The sequence below is a fragment of the Eleutherodactylus coqui genome, chromosome 1 (genome assembly GCF_035609145.1).
Source record: "Eleutherodactylus coqui strain aEleCoq1 chromosome 1, aEleCoq1.hap1, whole genome shotgun sequence".
Lineage (NCBI taxonomy): Eukaryota > Metazoa > Chordata > Amphibia > Anura > Eleutherodactylidae > Eleutherodactylus > Eleutherodactylus coqui.
The window spans coordinates 52,504,767-52,528,381 of record NC_089837.1 but is presented as its reverse complement, the minus strand read 5'-3'; the positions used below and the strand labels follow the sequence as shown (position 1 = coordinate 52,528,381).

General features: G+C 46.5%; 1 protein-coding gene across 2 annotated transcripts in view; it reads left to right on the top strand.

Annotated features, from left to right (window-relative positions):
* LOC136620929 (cytochrome P450 2K6-like) overlaps positions 1–23,615 on the top strand; it is a 218,197-nt gene that overhangs the window by 57,368 nt on the left and 137,214 nt on the right. The window contains exon 1 of one of the 2 annotated variants that reach the window (XM_066596033.1): positions 22,513–22,758. The exons of the other annotated variant lie outside the window; for it this stretch is intronic. The gene's annotated coding sequence lies outside the window, so the exon portion shown is untranslated. Of the gene's footprint in view, positions 1–22,512; positions 22,759–23,615 lie in introns of those variants that run through there. 2 annotated transcript variants of the gene reach the window in all.

Genomic DNA, 23,615 nt, shown 5'->3' with positions numbered 1-23,615 from the left:
GGCCCTGCCCGCCTGTGCTTGTCCACGTGTCTGTTGTTAAGTGGACCTTGGCAGTAACCGCGTTGGTGAGGGCGCGTACAATGTTGCGGGAGACGTGGTCGTGCAGGGCTGGGACGGCACATCGGGAAAAGTAGTGGCGACTGGGAACCGAGTAGCGCCGGGCCGCCGCCGCCATCATGCTTTTGAAAGCCTCCGTTTCCACAAGCCTATACGGCAGCATCTCCAGGCTGATCAATTTGGCAATGTGCACGTTTAACGCTTGAGCGTGCGGGTGCGTGGCGGCGTACTTGCGCTCGCGCACAAACAGTGGCGCTAGTGACGTCTGGACGCTGCGCTGAGAGACATTGCTGGATGGGGCCGAGGACAGCGGAGGTGAGGGTGTGGGTGCAGGCTGGTAGGCACTCGTGCCTGTGTCCTCAGAGGGGGGTTGGATCTCAGTGGCAGGTTGGGGCACAGGGGGAGAGGCAGTGGTGCAAACCGGAGGCGGTGAACGGCCTTCGTCCCACCTTGTGGGGTGCTTGGCCATCATATGCCTGCGCATGCTGGTGGTGGTGGCTCCCCAGCTGATCTTGGCGCGACAAAGGTTGCACACCACTGTTCGTCGGTCGTCAGGCGTCTCTGTGAAAATCTGCCACACCGTTGAGCACCTTGACCTCTGCAGGGTGGCATGGCGCGAGGGGGCGCTTTGCGAAACAGTTGGTGGATTATTCGGTCTGGCCCTGCCTCTACCCCTGGCCACCGCACTGGCTCGGCCTGTGCCCACACCCTGACTTGGGCCTCCGCGTCCTCGCCCGCGTCCACGTCCTCTAGGCCTACCCCTACCCCTCAGCATGGTGTATTACCAGTAGTGCAGAAACAGAACGCTGTAATTAAATGTGCCGCTTATTGGCCTGTGGTTGGAGGCTGACTTCGCTTACGGAACGCCAGGAAATAATTTGGAGGACTACTACACCCAGCAGAGACCCAGAACACTGAGGACACTGACAGGCAGCCCAAATAAATTTTTTTCCCCAAATGTTTTTGCAAAGGCCCACTGCCTATATTCAATCAATATGTCTTCTGTCCCTGCCTAACCACCACTTCTGGCCCTGGAGTATGTCAAAGAACTGCAGAGTGTTGCACTGTGGACTGCAATACAGCGGTGATTTAACAGCCCAGACAGAGCCAGGAAATAATTTTGTGCAAGCCTGCTGTAACACTTAGCTGGCTGCGTATGAATTTGGAGAACTACTACACCCAGCAGAGACCCAGAACACTGAGGACAGTCACAGGCAGCCCAATAAGATTTTTTTCCCCAAATGTTTTTGCAAAGGCCCACTGCCTATATTCAATCAATATGTCTTCTGTCCCTGCCTAACCACCACTTCTGGCCCTGGAGTATTACTGCAGGGCGCAATGCTCTGCACGGCCGATATACCAAAAAAAAAAAAGTGCAACACTGCTAAAAGCAGCCTCCACAGTACTGCACACGGTTAGATGTGGCCCTAAGAAGGACCGTTGGGGTTCTTGAAGCCTAAAATACTCCTAACACTCTCCCTATAGCAGCTCCACCTAGATACCACTTTCCCTCCTCTATGTCAGAACGCATCTGTGGCGAGCCGCGGGAGGGGCCGATTTTTATACTCGGGTGACACCTGATCTCGCCAGCCACTCACTGCAGGGGGGTGGTATAGGGCTTGAACGTCGCAGGGGGAAGTTGTAATGCCTTCCCTGTCTTTCTATTGGCCAGAAAAGTGCGCTAACGTCTCAGAGATGAAAGTGAAAGTAACCCGAACATCGCGTGGTACTCGTCACGAGTAACGAGCATCTCAAACACGCTATTACTCGAACGAGTATCAAGCTCGGACGAGTACGTTCGCTCATCTCTACTTACTATAGGGTTTGCACGTAGTCTTCAAGCTAGCGGAGTTGTCGGTTTGTTGTTTAGAATATAGTATTGCTGACGGAACCAACGTATTTTTCTTTCAACTATGTCTGTGATACATAAATCTAGTTCTGTCCTAGTTTGCATAAGCACTCTAATATTATCTCGTGATGGGTGTTTTTTAGCGACTTCTTCTAATTGTAGCACTTTCTTCTCTAAGTCCGATTGTCTTTGTAAACTTTCTCACTTTACCCGTGACAATATCTGGATCATTATGCCCCGAAGTACCACTTTGTGGGCTTCCCATAGAGAGATAGAAGATGCGGCAGAAGGGCTGTTGAGGTTGAAATATTCCTCGAGTTGAGGCGTTATTGAGGTCACTATGTCGGGGTGTGCTAGTAATGAGTCGTTAATAGTCCAAGAGGTGTTAGTGGGCTTTGATCTTAAAGAATCACAGGGGATGGATACTGGACTATGGTCAGACCAGGGAACCGAGAGAATCTTAGAGTGTGATATTTGTGGTAGAAATGAAGCTGGTACTAGTATGTGATCAATTCTTCTGTATAGAGAATGTGGGGCAGAGTAATGTGTAAAATCTTTGACAGTGGGATTAGCTTCCCACCAGGAATCTACGAGGTGATCTTATAAAAGGAGCTTTTTAAAGTTATATGAAATGGAGTGTTGTGGGTTTATATGGGGTGTCGGGAGAATTACCGCGTTTCTGTCCAGGTTCGGGTCTAATATACAGTTGGAATCTCCACATAAAATAACTGTACCACTTTTGTTGACTTCTACTGTTTCTATTAATTTTGTGAAAAAATTGATTTGTCTGGAATTTGGTGCATAATATGCTATGATGGTAATCGGGACGTCCTGAATAACTCCTGTCAGGATTAAGAAGCGTCCCTCAGGGTCCGATATAGTGGAAGTGTGAGTAAAAGGGACAGAGCGACCAAAACAGATCGTCACTCCTCTTGTTTTGGCAGTCCTGTTGCCGAAAAGAAGATAGGGTAATGAGGAGAAAGATAACGCGGGGAGGAGTGGTCTGAGAAGTGGGTCTCTTGTAGGCATACGATATCAGCATGAATGCTTTTATAATAACGGAAGGCTTTAGATCGTTTGTTGGGGGAATTGGAACCCTGCCCATTGTGTGAGATTATTTTTAAATCCATGAGAGGGTGTTTGGGGGGTTATGGTAATTAGAGAGCACTCTGATATCTATACCGCGAGAGAGAGAGAGGGAGGGGGATGAGGAAGGTGGAGGGTAAGGGGGGGAGGAGAGAAAGGCCAACATAGTGAAATAAAATTGTACGTATGACAAATAACTTGTCCGCGAGGAGCTGCTTTTGTAAACATAGTGGATACATGGGAATACGGACACATTAGATGATTTTTCTTTGCTTTATTCTTTCATTATGCTCGTACAATCAGGTACATGATACAAACAAGAACGCGTTTCGGCGCAATGCCTTGTTCACCTCAATCTATGTTATATAACTTCCTGATTTATAGGTTAAAAACAATTATCTCTAATTACAAACTATCTGATTCATTAACTCCTTCATCACATTTGGTTCGTTACTAGTTCTCTTCCCTCAGAACATGTTACTTAACCCTTACTATAATTGATCTATATAGATATATATCAATTTTTAAAGAGCCCTAATACAAATATAATCTGTTTTTACATTTAACCCTTTTGGTTGCCTTGTATTTAAAGTGAGTATCCAATAACCCTCTCGTTTTAGTACTGCTGATCGATCCACTTTCTGTTTTCTTCTTCTAGTTATCCTTTCTATCCCAAAATATACCAAATTTCTCATATTTCCGCCATGGACTTCTGTGAAATGTTTTGCCACTCCTGAATGGTTTTTGTTGCCCTTTTCTATATTCCTAATGTGTTCTGCCATGCGCGTTCGTAGTTTACGTATAGTACAACCCACGTACATAAGCTTGCATTCTGTGCACATCACTATATAGATTATATTAAAGGAATTACAGTTCATATACCCTTTTATCTGGAATTGTTTTTCACCAGAGCTATCACAAAAACTATTGCATTTATGTGCATATGTACATGTGCTACATTTTACACTTCCACATTTCACGAATCCATTGTGTGTTAGCCAGTTTTTATTGGTACTTGTTGTTTTTGAAAAGAATGAACTGGAAGATAACGTATCACCTAAATTCCTACTTCTTTTGGCTACAACCCTTACACCCCTACACAGAATGTCTCTAGTTATTCTATCTTGGTACAGTACAGGTAGATATTTTAAAAATATTTTTTTGATATTATAAAACTCTTCACTGAAGCTTGTGGAAAACACTAATTGATTGTCTCCACTCCTATTTTTACTTTCTGAATCTTCTAACAGCTTATTTCTATGTTTCTTTTCTATTTTACGGGATGTTTTCCCAAGGAGACTTTTTTTATACCCTCTTTCTTTTAACCTATTAGTTATTTCAATTTCCGTTGTTTTGTAATCTTTATTTAAAGAGCAAGATCTTTTGGCTCTGATCAATTCTCCCATTGGGATTGCGTTGATCACATGCTGTGGATGTGCGCTTTGTGCATGCAGTATTGTGTTTCCTGCGGTTTCCTTTCTAAAGGGTTTAAATATAATTTTCCCACCCTCATTAGATCCTATTAAAGTTAAATCCAAGAAGGATATAACATTTTCCTTCCATTCGCTGGTAAATTTCAGATTATACATGTTCTTATTAATATAAGCCCCAAACTCTTTTAAGGTCATGTTCATATCCTCCTGTGCCTTCCTTGTCCAGATAATAATTATATTGTTGATGTAACGAGCATACCACACCATGCGGTCCCTAAATGGATTATCATAACAAAAAATAAATTTGGTCTCCCAAAAACTCATCGTTAAATTTGCGATAGTTGGTGAGAAACGGGAGCCCATTGGTGCTCCCGATATTTGTAAGTAATATTTACTATCAAACACAAAAATTGTGAGTAAGTAGAAATTCAATAGATAATAAAATAAATTCCTTTAATTCTGTTGTATAATCACTGTGAAAATCCAAATGATATTTAACAGCCATCAGGGCCGCATGGTGCGGTATGCTCGAGTATAAGTCAATCACATCGCATGTAATCCAGCATGAATCAGGATCCCATTTAAATTCTTCTAATTGCTGTATGACCATTTTACTGTCACATAAAAAACCCGGCACCCTCTTGACCAAAGCCTGCAGGGATCGGTCCACCCACAAGCAAAGACACTCGCAGGATGAGCCGATCCATGCTACTATTGGCAGAAAGGGAGGGGGAAAAAATTTGTTTATGAACTTTTGGTAGTCCGTAAATAACGGCCATAGTTGGATTTTCTGGGACCAAAAAATTGGCTTCTCTATCATCCAATACGCCCATATTGAGACCTCTTGATACAAGATTTTTCAGTTCTTTCAGACATTCTTTTGTTGGATCCACTTCCATTCTTTTATAAACAGTCTCATTGGTCAAGATTTCGTTTATTTGCGCAGCGTAAAATGCAGAGTCCATTATTATGATGTTTCCTCCTTTGTCTGATTTTTTTTTATGGTTATGTTCTCATTATTAGTTAGTGCTTTCAACTCCTTTCTTTCTTTGGATGTTAGATTATCTTCTTTATTTTTAATTTTTTCTTCTTTTCTTTTTAAATCTAAAAGTTCACTTTCATGCGATTTCTTTGCGATTGTAATGCGATTATATTGCGGTAAGCAGCAAATTAAATAAAAAACAAATGTCTATTGATAAATTGAGACATGGAGATTGTTGCAAAGAAAATTCTGAGGATTTCCATTGCATTTAACCCTTATGCGTTTTCTATGCAATTATAATGTGATTATTTTGCGATAAGCAGAAATCCAAAAAATCAAATAATTAAAGGGGTTGTCCCGCGCCGAAACGGGTTTTTTTTTTTTTCAACCCCCCCCCCCCGTTCGGCGCGAGACAACCCCGATGCAGGGACGTACAGACAGCTTACCGGAGCGCTTACCTTGATCCCCGCGCTCCGGTGACTTCTATACTTACCTGTGAAGATGGCCGCCGGGAACCTCTTGCTCCGTGGACCGCAGCTCTTCTGTGCGGTCCACTGCCGATTCCAGCCTCCTGATTGGCTGGAATCGGCACGTGACGGGGCGGAGCTACATGGAGCCGCTCTCTGGCACGAGCGGCTCCATAGAAGACTGCTGAAGACCCGGACTGCGCAAGCGCGGCTAATTTGGCCATCGGAGGGCGAAAATTAGTCGGCACCATGGAGACGAGGACGCTAGCAACGGAGCAGGTAAGTAAAAAACTTTTTATAACTTCTGTATGGCTCATAATTAATGCACAATGTATATTACAAAGTGCATTATTATGGCCATACAGAAGTGTATAGACCCACTTGCTGCCTCGGGACAACCCCTTTAATGGATTTTTCTGATAAAAGTTGGTTGTAAGAAAATCATAACATACAATGTGAGTGTAAGAACCACACTTATGTATTATGAACGTTTCAATATGGAAAATACAGTGAAATCTTGTGAGATGGCTTTAGGTATAAACTATTGGTGAATATATACTATATCATATAGGATTTTTGGTGCAGAATGATAATATTTTTTATTTTTTTTAAATCAATTTTTATTCAAGTTTTCTAACAGACAAATCGTCTAGGATATCAAAAACAGTTATCTTTTCACTCAATGCAGGAAACAAACAATCATTTGGATCAAATTACAAGCTTAGGTTGAGGTATAGCTGTTTGCTTACATTCATACTAAGTATGCATTTTGCATCTCAATCATCCCGGTGCTTCGCGCTACTTAGCGCTAATCCTGAGACCAAGGCGTTGAGGTAGAACATCAAACATAAAATTCTTAATAAACAATTAAGTGGAGACTGGGGGGAGGGGTAAATGGGGGGGGGGAGGAGGGAAGGGGGGGGGGGGAGTTCAGGTGGTGGTGCTAGTAGGAGAGGTACCTCTATGAGAAAAGATGTCCAGGAGCCTCAAGCTGCGCCAGGGGTTCCAGATTTTGGAAAATCTGTTATGTGTGCTATTCTTCCAACTCGACAGCTCTTCTAGATTGAAGAGACTATCTACTCTTTTTTTCCATTGTTTTAGTGAGGGGGGTGCTTCGCATTGCCAGTGCAGTGGTATTAATGCTTTAGCTGAGTCTATCAGGAATGCCATCAGTTTGTCCTTTCTGGGGTGGAAAGTTGCGGAAGGCCTCCAGAGGAACAGTATTTCTGGTGAGAGTGTGAAGTTTGGTTTAATTTTCCTCAGGATCTCCTCAACTCCCCTCCAGTAGGATTTTAGGGGGGGGGGGGCAGTTCCACCATAGATGGAGGTATGACCCCTCCTCTCTACTGCACCTCCAACATTTATCGTGGGAGGCTAACTTATAAGCATAGAGCCACTGCGGGGTCTTATACCACCTTACAAGCAGTTTATAGTGCGCCTCCTGAGCCATAATGCAGGGGGAGATACCAAATGAAGTTGCTAATATTGAATTGATGTCTTCTTGGGATAAAGAAACGCCAAGCTCTTTCTCCCAGGACCTAATGAAAGCTGGTTTGGTTATACTCTGAGGTGTTATGTAGCGTTTACGTAGGGGAGCAATTTTCCTTACTTTTGGGTCTTTGTTATTCTGGGTAGTCTCAAAGGGAAGCATAGCTCTAGCCCCTTTATATCTCTTAATGAATTCTCCTATTATGCTGGTCACCATTGCTTGGTGTAGAAAAGATAGCTTATGCGAGGGCAGGAGGGTTTGGAGTATCTCTGAAGGGGAAAGATGCGCTATGGAAAGCAAGTCTCCAATCCTGAGGGTTCTGAATTTTTTCCAGACCGACTCAGTGACTGGATCAGCCCCGAGGTCTAGTAATTTGTGTATTGTATTCAGGGGAAAGGTTGGTGAGGGTGACGGAGCCAATCTCTCTCTTACCCCGTCCCATACTTCACACGGGCCTCTCAGCAAGGGATTAAAATTTTTTGCTCTATAGCGTTTTTTTTTCGGGTAGCCATAAATCCCCCTCCGAAGCCTCCCTGTTATATTGCAGGGCCATTGCTGCTAGTAACTTGTCTCCTATCGGGTTCACTAGATTCATCCAGTAACCTAGTTGTGAAGCCCTGTAATAATCGCTTATGTTGGGCAGGTCGATGCCTCCCTCAGGCCCCCTCCTTATCATTAGGCTATAGGCCAGTCTCGGCCTCCGTTGTCTCCATACAAAGCCGGAGAAAATGGTGCGCAGGGTTTTAAAAAAGCTTGTAGGGAGGTGAATAGGAAGCATCCTTATTCTATAAAGCACTATTGGAAGTATATAAGACTTCAGGATCTTCTTCCTACCGAACCACGATATACATGGTATATCGTATGATCTCAGAAGGCTCTTAATTTTGTTTACCAATGGTATGAAGTTAGCTTTGAACAGGTCTTCCGCTCTTTTTGTTATAATCACTCCTAAATAGTCCAGTGACACCTCTGACCATGTAAAGGGGGAGGATGTCGAGAGGGTGTTAGAAAGGGTGCGGGGGATAGAGATATTCAGCACTGTGGATTTATGGAAGTTGATTTTGAAATTTGAAATTTCTCCGAAGAGGTTCAGCAGCCCCACCAGCCCGGGGAGACCCTCAATAGGGTTGGTGATCAAAAAGACAATATCATCGGCGAATGCCGCTGTAGACAGTACCTTGTCCCCAATAGAAAGGCCTTTAATGTTCGGGTTTTGTCTTACTTCCACCAGGAGAGGCTCTAGAGCCAGAACAAATAGTGTGGGGGAGAGAGGGCACCCCTGCCGTGTACCGTTATTTATTTCAAATGGAGGGGACATAGCATCGTTTACTCGCAGTCTCGCGTGGGGTTTAGCGTAGAGTGTAAAAATGGCAGATACAAAGTCTGGTGGTAGATTGTAATTAAGCAGTACACTTTTCATGTATGTCCAATTCACCCTATCAAATGCCTTTTCTGCGTCTGTGCCTACAAACGCTAGAGGAATTTGGTGTTTTGGGGCATAACGAGCTGCGTGTAGTAGTCTATGACAGTTGTCTTTGCCCTCTCTCCCCTTCACGAACCCTGCCTGTTCCCCGTCAATCAAGGAAGGGACCAGGGCCTCGAGCCTTTTTGCCAAAAGCTTCGCCCACAACTTTACGTCCAAATTAATAAGCAAAATCGGCCTATAATTTCCGCAAAGAGTGGGGTCTTTATTTTCTTTTGGGATAAGGGTAATCTGAGCCTCCTGTGCCTGTCTAGGTAGTTCTTTACCCCCCAGTAGGGCGTTAAAGAGATCCGTTAGCCTTGGAACCAGCACTGCCTGAAGGGTTTTATAATAAGCTCTGGTCAATCCGTTAGGGCCTGGACTTTTGTTAGGCGGGCAGGAATCAATCAGGTTTTTTACCTCCTCTTGGGAAACCGGGGTCAGCAGAGATTCCGCTTCCCGGTGATCCAGCTTAGGCATATTTACTTTCTGGAGGAACCTGTCAATTTGTTCTTGCAAACTCTGATTCCCTCCTCCCGTGTGGGATGTTTGTATGTTGTATAATTTTTTATAGAACATCTGGAATTCTTTGGCAATTTCCTCAGAGGATGTAGCCATTGTGCCCAATGTGGTTTTGATGGCTCTAATTGTGTTCTTTGCCCGGGCTTTTTTAATTAGCGATGTCATAAATTTGCTGCCCCTATTTCCTTGCGCGTACACCACCTGCTTCATAAAGAGGCTCTTTTTGTTGAACCTCGATTCAAGGCAGAGTTTCAAATCTTTTCTTAAGTCTTCTAGTCTCTCCAAGTTATCAAGAGTCTGTGAAAGTTTGACGGATTGTTCCAGCTTAGCTATTGATGCGAGTTTTGTATCTACATCTTTTTGTAATTTTTCTTGACCCTGGAGCCTAGTGCGATTAATAAGCCTCTCACATAGGCCTTATGGGCCTCCCAGACAGTGGGAGTGCCGACCTCTCCGTTCGCGTTCAGAAAAAAAGTATTCCTCAATAGCTTTAGAGAGCTTTGTAGCCTCGTCTTCTGAGTCCAACAGTGACGGATTTAGTCTCCATCTCCATTCTTTGCAGGGTGGGTGGATGGGTCTGAGCAGGATGTGTATGGGGGCGTGGTCAGAGATGGTCAGCGGATCTATTATCGTTTTATTTAGAAACTCCACTAGTCCCTTGGATATCAACAGGTAGTCCAGTCTCTGGAAAGAGGAATGGACCGAAGGAAAAAAAGTGTAGTCCCTCACTGAGGGGTTAAGGAGACGCCATACATCAATCGAATGATAATATTTTAATGGAAGATTTATAAATGCCGCAAGGGTCTTATGATTAATATATAATGATTTATATAGCTCAATTATCCAGTAAGGGTTAAGTAACATGTTCTGAGGGAAGAGAACTAGTTACAAACCAAATATGGATGAAGGAGTTAATGAATCAGGTAGTTTGTAATTAGAGATAATTGTTTTTAACTTATAAATCAGGAAGTTATGCAACATAGATTGAGGTGAACAAGGCATTGCACCGAAACGCGTTCTTGTTTGTATCATGTACCTGACTGTACGAGCATAATGAAAGAATAAAGCAAAGAAAAATCATCTGATGTGTCCGTATTCCCATGTATCCACTATCATTTGAACAAGCCATAGGACCGAATGGCAGAACGGATGTGAGTATGATTTTCTCTGCATGCACAGACTACAAGCACCGCAAGCAGCTAAGAAGGTGAGACAACTTCTTATTATTTTGTAAACATAGCAGCGACTACTATCAGAAACGGCCCACTGTGTAGGTGCCAGAGAGTAACTGAAAACTGTACAAATAATGTAAAGTCGTGTGGGACTGTGGTTTAAATTTTGCAGAAATTCATTGTGTCCTAGGTATTAACCTCAGCTCTAGTTGGGGGAGAAATGATATTTACCAGGCCTAATACAGCAACAAGTGGGGTTAGCAGAAAGACCCCGTCCATGGAAGATGTCCTGGTCTTGCCGATAATCCTTGTTGGGATGGAAAGGTTAGGCCCATCTCTTTTTTCCTTTCCCTTACTTTTCCTTTTCTTGTCCCTCCCCCTCCTTTGAGCTGGAATAGGGTTTTCTCCAGCAGGCTTCAGGGTATTCTGCAGCTTTCCTAATTGTGTGGAAGCAGTATGCGCACACTGACCAAGTTAAACACAAGGTATGAATCTCATGTTAAAAATGGCTCTTCTGGCAGAGACGTCCAGACAGGCCTTTTTATTGAAAAAGGATAACACCTGCCCTTTATGGGCGTTTAACAGATTACATCACTAACATATATATTCTTATTCGCTAGATTATACAGAGTCTCCCGCCTCCCTACCCTCCCGTCCTCACGTCCGCCATGGTATGGACTTTGACTTCTTTAGCATGCAGACAGCCTTAAGGAATTCTGTGTAGTTGACAAATGATTTGTTTAACTAGCTTGTGTTTGAGGAGTGGAAGGGGGCTAGGTAAACACACAGTATTGAACACAGGATATACACATAACACTATAGCCCTTAACTCTTAGAGGTCTCTTGTGCAATTTCTATGTATTTAGCTAACATTAGATCAGACATCCTTCACCATCCCATTGTCTACTAAATACTATGATTAGATTGTGTGTCGATCAAACTCCAAAGCTAAAAGTCATTACAACAGCAAAATACATTTGGGTTTATATAAATCAATAGACATTTTATATTAATCATGATGTCTACTACAATCCCCCCTTGAAATGTCTATTCTCTAACTTTCCCTAGTAATTCCACAATCATCTGCGGGTGACCCTCCTTGGGGTCCCAAATCTAGGCAGGCCCATCGAGCATACCAAGGTAAGCTCTCCAAGCCAACCACGGGTTCTTCACAGCCCTTGCGACTGGACCACAGCTAGCCTGGGTCCCCCGTAGTCACCGACTCGTAATTCCAAGGAGGGTGGTCTGACCCTATAACTGGAGCGCGTTGTAGGTTGGATTTAGAGTCTTCAAGGGGGTGTAGGACTTGTCCACTCCATCTGGGGATGCATCCAGTAAACTCATTGTGGGAGCGGCTTTTTCAACAGCAGTTTCACAGGTCTTTTTGACACAGGGGACAACACAGCAGGCTAGAATAGAAAAGATAATCAGTACACATAGAACAGCAATGCCTATCTGCACTAGAATTCTCTGCCACCCACTCATCCATGAAAAGTACTGGTCCCAAGGGTCAGTTATCCCTGAGTTTCTTTTTAATTCTTCCGATAGTGCAGTCAACTTTTTAATGGCAACTGTGACTTTACCCGTGGGTCCTGTATTGTCTGGGATGTAGGTACAACAAGTCTCCCCTATCATCTTACAGACACCCCCCTTCTCAGCTAAAATCATGTCTAAAGCCATTCTATTTTGAAAAGTCATAGTCGAGGCAGGTCCTAATTGGTCAGCTAGTCCCTGTAAGGCATCTCTGGTGTAATTTATAAATCGCTGCTGATTATAATAAATATAATTAATCCAGTCAACGTTTTTATTTACCGTAATGATTGGGAAAATGGACTCGAATCCAGCTTTAACTTGGTCTCTAGCTTTATACTCGTCAGGTACCCCCCTTGGCTGTCCTATGGCGTCAATGTACACGTGTAAATCGAAACTACCGCCAGGAGCCTCTCGTCTCACTCTATGATAACTATTGGGGGTAACCTCATTATCCTCAACGTTATCTGACAGGATGTGGAGGGGCATAAGGGCTTTTGCTAAGGCACACTCCCCTGTCCAATTACCTTCCAGACGGGTCCTCAACCTCATGTCTCCACAAAGCCAGTAAACGTCTCCTAAGGACTGGACCTGGTTCTGCGTCCATTCCCCTCCCAGTGTACTGTAGGAGGAGCAATACCCGTTGGTGAAGTTCCCCAAAAATCTCCCCCCTTGTCGATTTGCATAGCAGGTGTAGTTTCCGGGGTAGATTGTAATACTCTCCCCAGGGCGAGGCACTTGGGTGATTATGGGGTATTCCTTTTTCCACTTCTCACAAACAGTGTGATTGGTGGAAACGTTCGTGAAGAGACTAAGGAAACACTTTTCAACATCTACAGGGAGATTCAGTGGGACCGTCCCCAAGTGCGGTCGGGCACTACCGCACACGTAACAGTTAGACTTGTTGCTCTTGTTGGCATTGTACCTCATCCACTCTAACCAGAGATTCTGGTCAGAGTAGCCAGTCTCTACTGTCATGACGTCTTCAAAGGTAGGTTCGGCTATGGCCATCATGTTCGTCAAGGTCTTTATTTGGGGGCGCAGGGGGTTAAATATAGGCACAGGGCTAGGTGAAGGCCTCCATTCGGGAGCATCTACCATATCCCTTATTTTAAACTTCCCTAAGGGATCTGTCCTCCCGTACCGGTATGTCCCCAAACAATAAGTCCCCTCGTCTCCCGGGCTTGGATTTTCTATGGTTAGTGTAAGAACCATATTAAAGCCAAGCAACATGATGAGTTCAGCCTTCCAGTTCCCACTATCCTTATTATTTTTAAGGAGGGTCATACGACTAATTAGGGATTTCCCGCTCTTATCTTTTTTATTTAAGGCACTTCGCGGTTTATAGGACCAGTCTGTTCCTGTGTTCCATCCCACTGATCCCCAATAGCGACAGTCTTCTCCCCAGACGTTATCAGTAACACAAATATATTGAATTCCCCGGGTATACAAGTCATATAGCCAGCTGGATCGGGCTAAATCCGGCCCATGGTGGGGTTTTGTTTTTAGACACGGGACCACAGTACAATAGTCGAAGGAATATGTGGCCACCTGAGTGTTGGATGAGTTATACCAAAAGGTAACAGTACCCTCATATTCCTCCGACCAAGGATTCCAGTTGCCACCCTCCTCTCTCGTGATTACTGCTCGAGACCCACCTCCCACTCTGACGAGTCCCAAACAAAACAATGTCCACAGCATGACTAGACCTGGTCTCCCAGATCTGGAACTTTCTTACAGTGGGAAGCGTGGATCCAGGTGGGTCTTCCGGCTAATTTCACAGCTGTGGCAGTAGTCAGAAGCACTTGGTAGGGACCATCAAATCGAGGCTCGAGGGAGTGTTTCCTGAGGAACTTCTTGACATACACCCAATCCCCAGGCTTCAAGGTATGGGTCCCGGTGTCCGCCTCTGGATCTGGAATGGAAGAGAACACCTGTGCATGGACCCTGGTTAGTTCTTTGGCAAGGGAAGTCACATACTTAGTCAACACATCAGATTGCAGTTGTAACTGTTGGGGGTAGTAACAACCTAACCTTGGGGCTGACCCAAACAGGATTTCATAGGGGGATAGTGCGTGATCCCCCCTGGGTGTATATCTCACACTGAACAGGGCTATTGGGAGACAGTCTGTCCAGGGTAGCCCTGTTTCCTGCGTCATTTTGAGCATTTTGCTCTTTAGTGTGCCATTAAGTCTCTCTACCTTTCCACTACTCTGAGGGTGGTAAGGTGTATGGAACAGTAGACTGCTACCAAGGGCCTGCCAAATTTCTTTGGTGACGTTGGCAGTGAACGCTGGACCTTGGTCACTTTCGATGACCTCTGGGATTCCGAACCTGCAGACGAGTTCTGAGAGTAGTTTCTTAGCAGTAGTCTTTGCAGTCATATTGCTCACTGCGTATGCTTCTGGCCAGCCGGAGAAGACATCTACTACTACTAGGGCGTATTCGTATCGCCCGCTCTTTGGCATTTGGATGTGGTCAATCTGGATCCGTTGAAAGGGATACATGGGTCTGGCAAGGTGTTTTGCAGGAACCCTCTCCATACGTCCTGGGTTACATTCCGCACAAGTAACGCACGACTTACAGTATCGGTCAGTCAGAACCGAGATTCCAGGGGCCACGTAGTACTTCTGAATGAGGGCGTTCATCAGCATTTTGGATAAATGCGTGGGTCCATGAGCCCATTGTACCACTGCCGGGTACAGAGATCTTGGAAGACAGGGTTTCCTTGAGATTTGATACAGCCCTCTTCTGTCTTTGGTAGCCCCCTTATCTTCCCAGATTTTCAGCTCTTCTGGCGTAACTCTCGCCTGTGCTTCTGAAAGACTTCTTACATCTGGGGTGGTAGACACTTCTGGTCCCGTCTGAGCGACCATTTCCATTGGCTGATCCTCCACTCGAGTCTCACTTCCTTCGTCTGGACCTGCTGCTGCTTCTTTAGCTGCCTTGTCGGCTAGATAGTTCCCTCTAGCTTCTGGTGAATTTAACTTTCCGTGAGCCTTGACTTTCAGCACAGCCACTTGGGTAGGTAGAAGTAGCGCATCCATCAGTTCTCCGATAGCCTCATGATGTTTCACTGGAGTACCAGCTGTCGTCAGGAATCCCCTGGTTTTCCATATTAGTCCAAAGTCGTGTGCCACTCCAAGAGCATACCTGGAGTCCGTGTAGATATTTGCAGTCTTCCCTTTGGCCAATTTACAGGCTGAAATCAGGGCTTGTAGTTCTGCTTCTTGTGCAGACATCGTTGAAGGCAGTCTCTGAGCTTGGAGGATAGTGTCTTCCGTAGTGATCGCATACCCCGTGTGAAACCTTCCCTTGCTGTCTGCGTACCTGGAACCGTCAATAAAAATTGTAAGTTCGGGATTCTGCAGTGGGGTATCTAGGACAGTAGGTAGGTGTGAGGTTTGTTGTTTCATGAGCTCAAAGCAATCATGTTCGGGCACCCCCGGATCATTTGTTTCTTTTTCCTCTTCTGACTCTACACCCCCCTCAGGAAGTGGGAGGAGAGTGGAGGGGTTGAGTATATGGCATCGGCGTAGAGTCACATTATCCGGAAGGAGGAGCGAACATTGCAGTCTGAGGTGTCTTGCTGCCGAAAGATGTTTTGGTTGCGTTTGATTGAGGATGGCCGTGATGTCATGAGGAGCTTGAACGATCAAAGCGTGTCCCAAAACAAGGTCCGAGGTTTTGTCCAACAGGACCTGAGCAGCAAAAACGGCCCTTAGGCAGGAGGGCCCTCCTCGGGCTACTGTGTCTAGCTGTGCAGAGTAGTAGCCAACTGGCCTCATTCTGGGGCCGTGAGATTGGGCAAGGACACCCGTCGCATGTCCCTGCCGTTCGCTGACAAAAAGGTGGAAGTCCTTGTTATAGTCCGGCAGGCCCAATGCAGGGGCTGTGGAGATGACTGTCTTCAAAAGATAGAAACTTTCAAGCGCCTCTGGTCCTAGAAGAAATGGATCCGTCTTTAAAGCATCGTACAGAGGTTGCATCAGTAGAGAGGCTTCTGGGATCCATGATCTGCAGTAGGAGATTAGGCCAAGGAAAGCCTGTAACGCCCGCGCGGAGTTTGGCACTTGTATCCTCTGGACTGCCAGTATCCGTTCGTGGGTGAGGTGCCTGGCCCCCTGCGTGATGCAGTGACCAAGGAAAACCTCCGAAGTGGAGCACCACTGGAGCTTGGATAGGGATGCTTTGCAACCTTGGTCGGCCAGGAAGTAAAGCAGGCTTTCCGACGCCGCCTCAGCTGTGGGGAGGTCATCAGCGCACAGCAAGAGGTCATCAACATATTGTAGGAGAACCACCGTAGTGTGTTCAGATTGCCATGGTGCGAGGATAGACGCAATGGCTTTCGCGAACTGACTTGGAGAATTCTGGGCCCCCTGAGGCATCACGGTCCATGTATATTGCCGGCCATCATGGGTGAAGGCGAAGAGAAATTGGCAGGACGGGTCCAACGGGATGCTGAAGAAGGCATTTGCAAGATCCACGACTGTGAAGTATGTGGCGGTGGGCGGTACCCCCGCCAACAGGGTATGTGGATTAGGCACAAGGGGTGTGTCCAAAATGGTGGCCTCGTTCACTGCTCGGAGGTCCTGCACCATACGGTATTTCACCGGCATCCCCTTGGGTGTCTTCTTCTTTACTGGAAACAACGGGGTGTTGCAGGGAGATTCACAGGGTATGAGTGCCCCATTTTCCAAGAGTGCCTTCACTTGCCCTGCGATAGCCTGTGAGACGGCAATCTTGAGTGGATACTGCGGCCGACGTGGTAGGCTGGCTCCAGGTTTCAGTTTAACTACCACGGGTGGCACTCGGAGTTTACCGATGTCTTCCGGGCCTTTGGACCACAGTTTATCTGGAATTCGCTGGAGGACATCGGCCGGCACTGTATTAGGGTTTTCCGTGCTGACTGCAAGGAGTAAAGGTTCTGATGCCAGAATCATCGTATCTTCTTCCGACAAAGGCGATGATACCTTTATTCCTCCATCCTCGGTATAGGTGATGGTGGCTTGTAGCTTGGATAGCAGGTCTGCTCCCAGCAGGTTTAGCGGAGATGTCTTGTGGATCACAAACCGTGCTAACACATTAGGGAGAGAGCCAATCCGTAGGGGTTTTGAAAGGCGGTGAGAGGTAGGACGTCCTTCTATGCCCATGGTCAAGATTTCGACATTGTCCAGCAGGGTCTTGAAAGGGAAATCCGCTTCCTTAATCACACTTCTGGCTGCACCTGTGTCCAGGAGGAAGGTAGTGGGACGGCCTGCAACGGAGAGGGTAACCTGGGCTTGTGGACCCGGCAGATCAATGTTGGTATCCCGCTGAGACATGGCCATAATGGACGCAGGCTTGCCACTGTCCTATTGTAGAAGGTCAGTGGCTGGAGGAGGTGGGGGAGGAAGTTGCTCTTTGGTACTTTGGCCGGAACGTCGCCTTCTTGGAGCGCGGCAGTCACGGCGGAGGTGTCCAGGGCGACCACAATTGTAGCATGTACGCAGATCTGGTTGTCCAGGCTGTGGCACCCGAAATCTCTGCAGGGATGGGTCCTCTGCCAGCATTGCAAGTGTGTGTCCTTTTCCTTCTAGCCCCTTTGCTACCAGTAACAGCGTATCCATGGACAATGTCTTGTATTCTGGACGAGATGTGATGAGGCCTTTCCGTATGGGTTCACGAAGTCCTGACACAAAGGCAGATGAAAGCATTTGGGCATGCGCTTTGGTTTGCGTTGAGAAGCCTAGGTCATTAAACAACTGTATCAGGCGAGTGTGGTACTTCTCCACAGATTCCCCCTTTTCCTGGGTGACGTCTTGGATGGTGGTCGCTTGATCTGCAAGACGATCCTGGGCCCACACCTTGATCTGTTCACAGAACTGGATACCGGATTCATATGTAACGTCGCTCTCCACCTTCAGTGGGTCCAGGTGCTTTTCAATCACTGGCCAGTAGGTGTCTCCTGCTTTAACTTCAGTAAGGGCTTGGAGGTCCTTCCAGGTAGCACTAAAATTCTTCTGAATCTGCACCAGTCTCCGGTAAAAAGGCATCGGCTGTCTCTCCGGGTCAGGGAGACTGGTGTTAAGGGTAGACGCCTGAGTGGGAGTAAAAGAAACGTACAACACAGGAGCATCGGCTGGAAGCCGGACTCCTGCGGACTTGGGAGGCTGTTGGCTGTGGGCTAAACGTGCGGGCCCTGGCATCCGGGCCCGCTGGTCTCCACTTGCGTTAATGAAGTATTCAAGGCGGTCCTGCGCACTTCGGATATCTCTCTGTACTCCTTGGAACTCCCCCAGGAGGCTACGGGCTACATTGGCACTAGCGGGGGATGGATCTGCCCATGGATGGAGTCCATAGCCAGGGGCAACGCTCGGGGAACCATCTTCCCCTAACCTCATGAGGGGAAGGCTGCCAGAATGGAACTGGTTAGCTTGTTCTACAGTGCCTTCTAGGGATAGAGGCACAGTGTTGGATGGCACATGAAAAGAGCCATCTGCATGCAGCACTGGATACAGGGATGTCAGAGAATTAGGATTCCCGGGTGTAGCAAGATGGCCGCCGGAAGAAGGGGCGGGGCCAGGTGAGGCAAGATGGCCGCCGGAGGAAGGGGCGGGGCCAGGTGAGGCAAGATGGCTGCCGGAGGAAGGGGCGGGGCCAGGCGAGGCAAGATGGCTGCCGGAGGAAGGGGCGGGGCCAGGTGAGGCAAGATGGCTGCCGGAGGAAGGGGCGGGGCCAGGTGAGGCAAGATGGCTGCCGGAGGAAGGGGCGGGGCCAGGTGAGGCAAGATGGCTGCCGGAGGAAGGGGCGGGGCCAGGTCCTGTCCCTGATGGGGAGGGACCGGAAGTGATGTTACCGACACTAGAAGTGGACACAAAGGAAGAAGTAACATCACGGTACGGGCGGGGCGCCCCACAATTACTGCAGACCTCACGCCATGTGGGATTTTGAACATTACAAACAAGGCAAGTCCAGCAGGAATGGCCGCCATCATAGGGAGGGGGTATAGTGGACACAAAGGCATTACACTGTTCATGATACAAGTAATACACACCCCCCCCTCCTTCACCTCCTCCTCCACCCAACTCTGCTCGTGTATCCCTTTTGCTACTCTATACCACGCCTCAGCAGACTGCAGCACCCCCCTATCTGCCAGAGCCCCCTTTTTGTCCTTCAAAACTTTCCTCCATTGTTCTGGCTGTAATCTACCACCTCTAATCTTCTCCCATCCTGCAACTTTTCTGATCCTCTCCCATTGTTCAGCAAACTCTGCTCCCTCCCTTTCAGCAACCAAATCACAAGCTCTATGACCTTTGTCCTTGCTCACTTTGTTCCCCATTTTCTAAACCACCTGCGTCTATGCCTAACCTTCTCAATCTGCTCAACTCTATCCTACCTACCAAGTCTATCCTATCCGAAGTTTCTGGACACAGTAATGTTCCTCTTGTAAAATCTGCTTTCTTCAAATCCTTCCAATATAACCCCTCTTTCCCACTCAGATCACAATGCACATTAATTCTATAACACCGAACAAACGGTACAGACGGGATTACTGGAGAATACCCACAACGGCTCAAGGTATATGGCTCACCTACCTTAGCAACAGCCCACCCTCCACTTGTAATCCCCAACAACACTCCCTGAACACAGTTTGGACAGGACATTTAACTATACAGAGACTGACGATTATATTCAGTGACCAAAGACCTCAACAGTATCCGGAGCCGTCAGCCGTCACAACGCACGGCTAAAATTCCCACGTATTCCTCCCTTTGTACAAGAGCATATACCGAGCTCAATCATACAAAAATGAATACGCGTTTTCCAAATTTACCTGCCCGCTCTCCAAGCGTATTAGAGCAACCGTGCCCTATTACCTAGGGGAGCGTGGCCCTCGGGCGTGCACCCTCAAAGCGTATAGGAACACAGACTATGTCCTGCTATACACTCGAGTCCGCCCCTCTACACACAAAAGGTTAATCCTCACAGAATTTGTCTCTTGGTCTTAGGTATACAGTCTTTAACCGTCTCAGACACAACAGCATACAGCATACAGAATACCCCTAGACAGATAACATGGTGGTTTTTCGGGTGGACAGAACTTAGAGTTATTACCTGTCTTTCAGTGAAGGTCTAGTCTGGATCAGATACAGGCAGATTTAGCAGTTAAGAAATCAGTTTTGACACAGGTAGATAAAGCAATCTTACCGTGTTCTGTAGTTTTTGGGCCCCTGAGTTCCGCGTGCTATCTGCCGGTCTCTATACGTTCCAGGCTGTGACCTCACAGATCCACCGCTCACCAAGGGACGACACTGAGCTGGAATAGGGTTTTCTCCAGCAGGCTTCAGGGTATTCTGCAGCTTTCCTAATTGTGTGGAAGCAGTATGCGCACACTGACCAAGTCAAACACAAGGTATGAATCTCATGTTAAAAATGGCTCTTCTGGCAGAGACGTCCAGACAGGCCTTTTTATTGAAAAAGGATAACACCTGCCCTTTATGGGCGTTTAACAGATTACATCACTAACATATATATTCTTATTCGCTAGATTATACAGAGTCTCCCGCCTCCCTACCCTCCCGTCCTCACGTCCGCCATGGTATGGACTTTGACTTCTTTAGCATGCAGACAGCCTTAAGGAATTCTGTGTAGTTGACAAATGATTTGTTTAACTAGCTTGTGTTTGAGGAGTGGAAGGGGGCTAGGTAAACACACAGTATTGAACACAGGATATACACATAACACTATAGCCCTTAACTCTTAGAGGTCTCTTGTGCAATTTCTATGTATTTAGCTAACATTAGATCAGACATCCTTCACCATCCCATTGTCTACTAAATACTATGATTAGATTGTGTGTCGATCAAACTCCAAAGCTAAAAGTCATTACAACAGCAAAATACATTTGGGTTTATATAAATCAATAGACATTTTATATTAATCATGATGTCTACTACACCTTCATAACCGCGTAGCGGCTTGTCAGGGAGTCCAAAAAGGCGTCAAACATATTAAGAATAAACATTTCCAAGGGAAATTTTTGGGACAATGAGTAGTGCCTTCTGCTCAAAGGCAGGTCTGTGTTAAGGTTCATGGCTCTTTATCGTTCTCGTTGGATCTCCTGGGTGATTTGGAGGGTTGCGAGTTAGTTGGGGACTCTTGGACCGGTTGTTGAAATTGCAAATCTTCGAAGCAGCGTCTCGCTCCTTCTGTGGATAAGATAGTATGGGATCTATCCTGGAAGGTGAAGGTTAAATGGAATGGGAACCCCGACCTGTAATGTATTATTTTCTGTTGAAGAATCTCCAAGTAGGGTTTGAGGGCTCTTCTTTTTGCTAGTGTTGAAGGAGCTAGGTCCGGGTGTGGAACGCGCTGCTCGGAGACGTTATTCTTTAATGCGGTGGTAATGCATTTTAAGAACTATATCCCTTGGGGGGCCTCCTGGTTTGCGGGCTCGCAATGCCCTATGGACCTGGTCCATTTCCAACCTTTCTATAGGTATATTGGGGCAAAGTTCTTGAAACAGAGCCGTTGTGGTAGATTGGAGGTCTTGAATGGATTCCGGGAGGCCGCGGATCCGAAGATTGTCCCTACGGGCTCTATTTTCGGCATCTTCTAATTTGTCGTGGAGGGTTAAGATTTCCTCGTGGAGCTGCTCTATCTCTTTTTCATGGGACTCGAGGACCGTCATTGCATTGTCCATCCGGTCCTCCAGTGCTGCTGTACGGTAGCCAAGGTCTCGGATCTCTTTAGTGAGTTTAGATGTAATGTCATCAAAGGTTCTCTTTAGCATAAGTTGTATTTGGGGCAAGAGAGAATCGTATATTGAGGCTGTGATAGCTTCTGAGTTGGTTGGGCCCGTAGGTGTTGAGGTCTGGGCGGTTGGAGTACCTTCCGTCGATGAACGAGAGGACTCGTCAGAAGCGGCCGATGGCAACGTCAATCTTGAAGATCGTTTGGACGTTGTCTGAGATTGATCGCACTTCCATTGCTTTGCCTGGATGGTGCACATGGTTTCGGAGGATTGTTAAAGATATCAGTAGATTGGTGAGAAGGGGCAGTGGAGAGAATCAGGGGTCTCCTTAGGCTGAGTTCCTCTACTTAGCACCCAGCTTCAGTGCGGCTACATTGGGGCCATATGGTTACCCATGTCGCCTGAAGCAGTTTTAGAGGTATCTGATCTGAGGTTACTGGTGTTCTCCAATGTGAGCCTGCACCTTGTTTTAAAATAAGCAGTTTGTCCAGCCTATTCCTCCTCTTGTTTTAATCTTTATGATTTTCTCTCTTTTATTCACTGTTTTCTTTTTAACTTCTCTCTCCTAGCTGCTGACTCCTCTGTAAATGCTGTGATTGTGTCTGCTCTCAGGGTCCTGAGAGTAATAGACCCAGTGCTTCTCAGCACACTTCTGTGAGAAAGGGGGAGGTGGCGTGGAACGTCGTAGCTTGTCTTAACAAGCCTGCTTTGCAGATCTTAATGGCAGTGCACTTCATGTGTTTCCCTTGCTCTCCCTTACAGCAGTCAGCTCTGGTCTCCCTCCTGTCAGCCTCCCTGCTGTGTGAAGCTCACTTGCTTTGAGTGAGTTTGCCGGCAGCAGCACTTCTCTGTAGTGATCGCCCTCAGTGCTCCCGGGGTTTCAGTGCAGAGCAGGGGATCACGGACACTACCTCTAGCCTCCCTACCTATGCCTGATGTCAGTGCCCGGACAGGAGGTTCCGTTTCTCCCACGGTAAGCTGCCTCTCTTATCCAGCTTGTTTTAAGCTTTTTCTTTTGCAGTCTTCTCAGCCTCCCCCAACATCTAGCTCCTGGCTTCCTGCTATGCTGGGTGTTCTGAGCGGCTGGGGAAGGCTGTAAGACCCTCTCCCTGTAGCTTAGCAAACTCCGGAGATCTTCTACCTTATCCTCCGTAGTAATCAGAGCCTGGGACACCTCTAAATATTAAACTCCAGAGAGTCCCGTTGAGGTGCTCGTTCCCTGCACACCTGATCTCGTTCAATTTTGGTTAAATTTACATGATGTTCCTGAAATAAAAATAAATGAAGATGTCAGGCCTGATCGTGATAAAGAAAATCAATATGATGTTTTCAGAGAGCAGCTTATTAAGCTTAATTATCTAATTGACACTTCATCAACTTGTACTGCAATATCTACTACTGTTTCGACATAAAATATGATGATCCAGGAAAATGGCCAAGAGCAATACCTAATGATTTGAGGCAACAATATTGTTCAATTATACATTAGAGTTGGGTTTAACACTATTCAAAAGCTCTATAATAACGCGTTTTGAGGTACCTTCTAAAGATTAAGGTTATAGGCCTCATGTCCACGGGGAAAATCAGGCCCGCCGCGGATTCTATATGTAGAATCCGTAGCGGGTCCCTCCTGCCCCGCGGACATGATGCCTAAAAATAAGAATAAACTCACCTGCTCCGGGCGATGCGTGTCTCCCCTTCTTCGCGGCCGTATCTTTTTTCTACCGCCCGGCGGAACCTTTTAGTGGCTCACCTATACTCTTGGTAAACAAATCTTTCAAGGGTTCACCTATACTCTTGGTAAACAAATCTTTCAGGGGTTCACCTGCA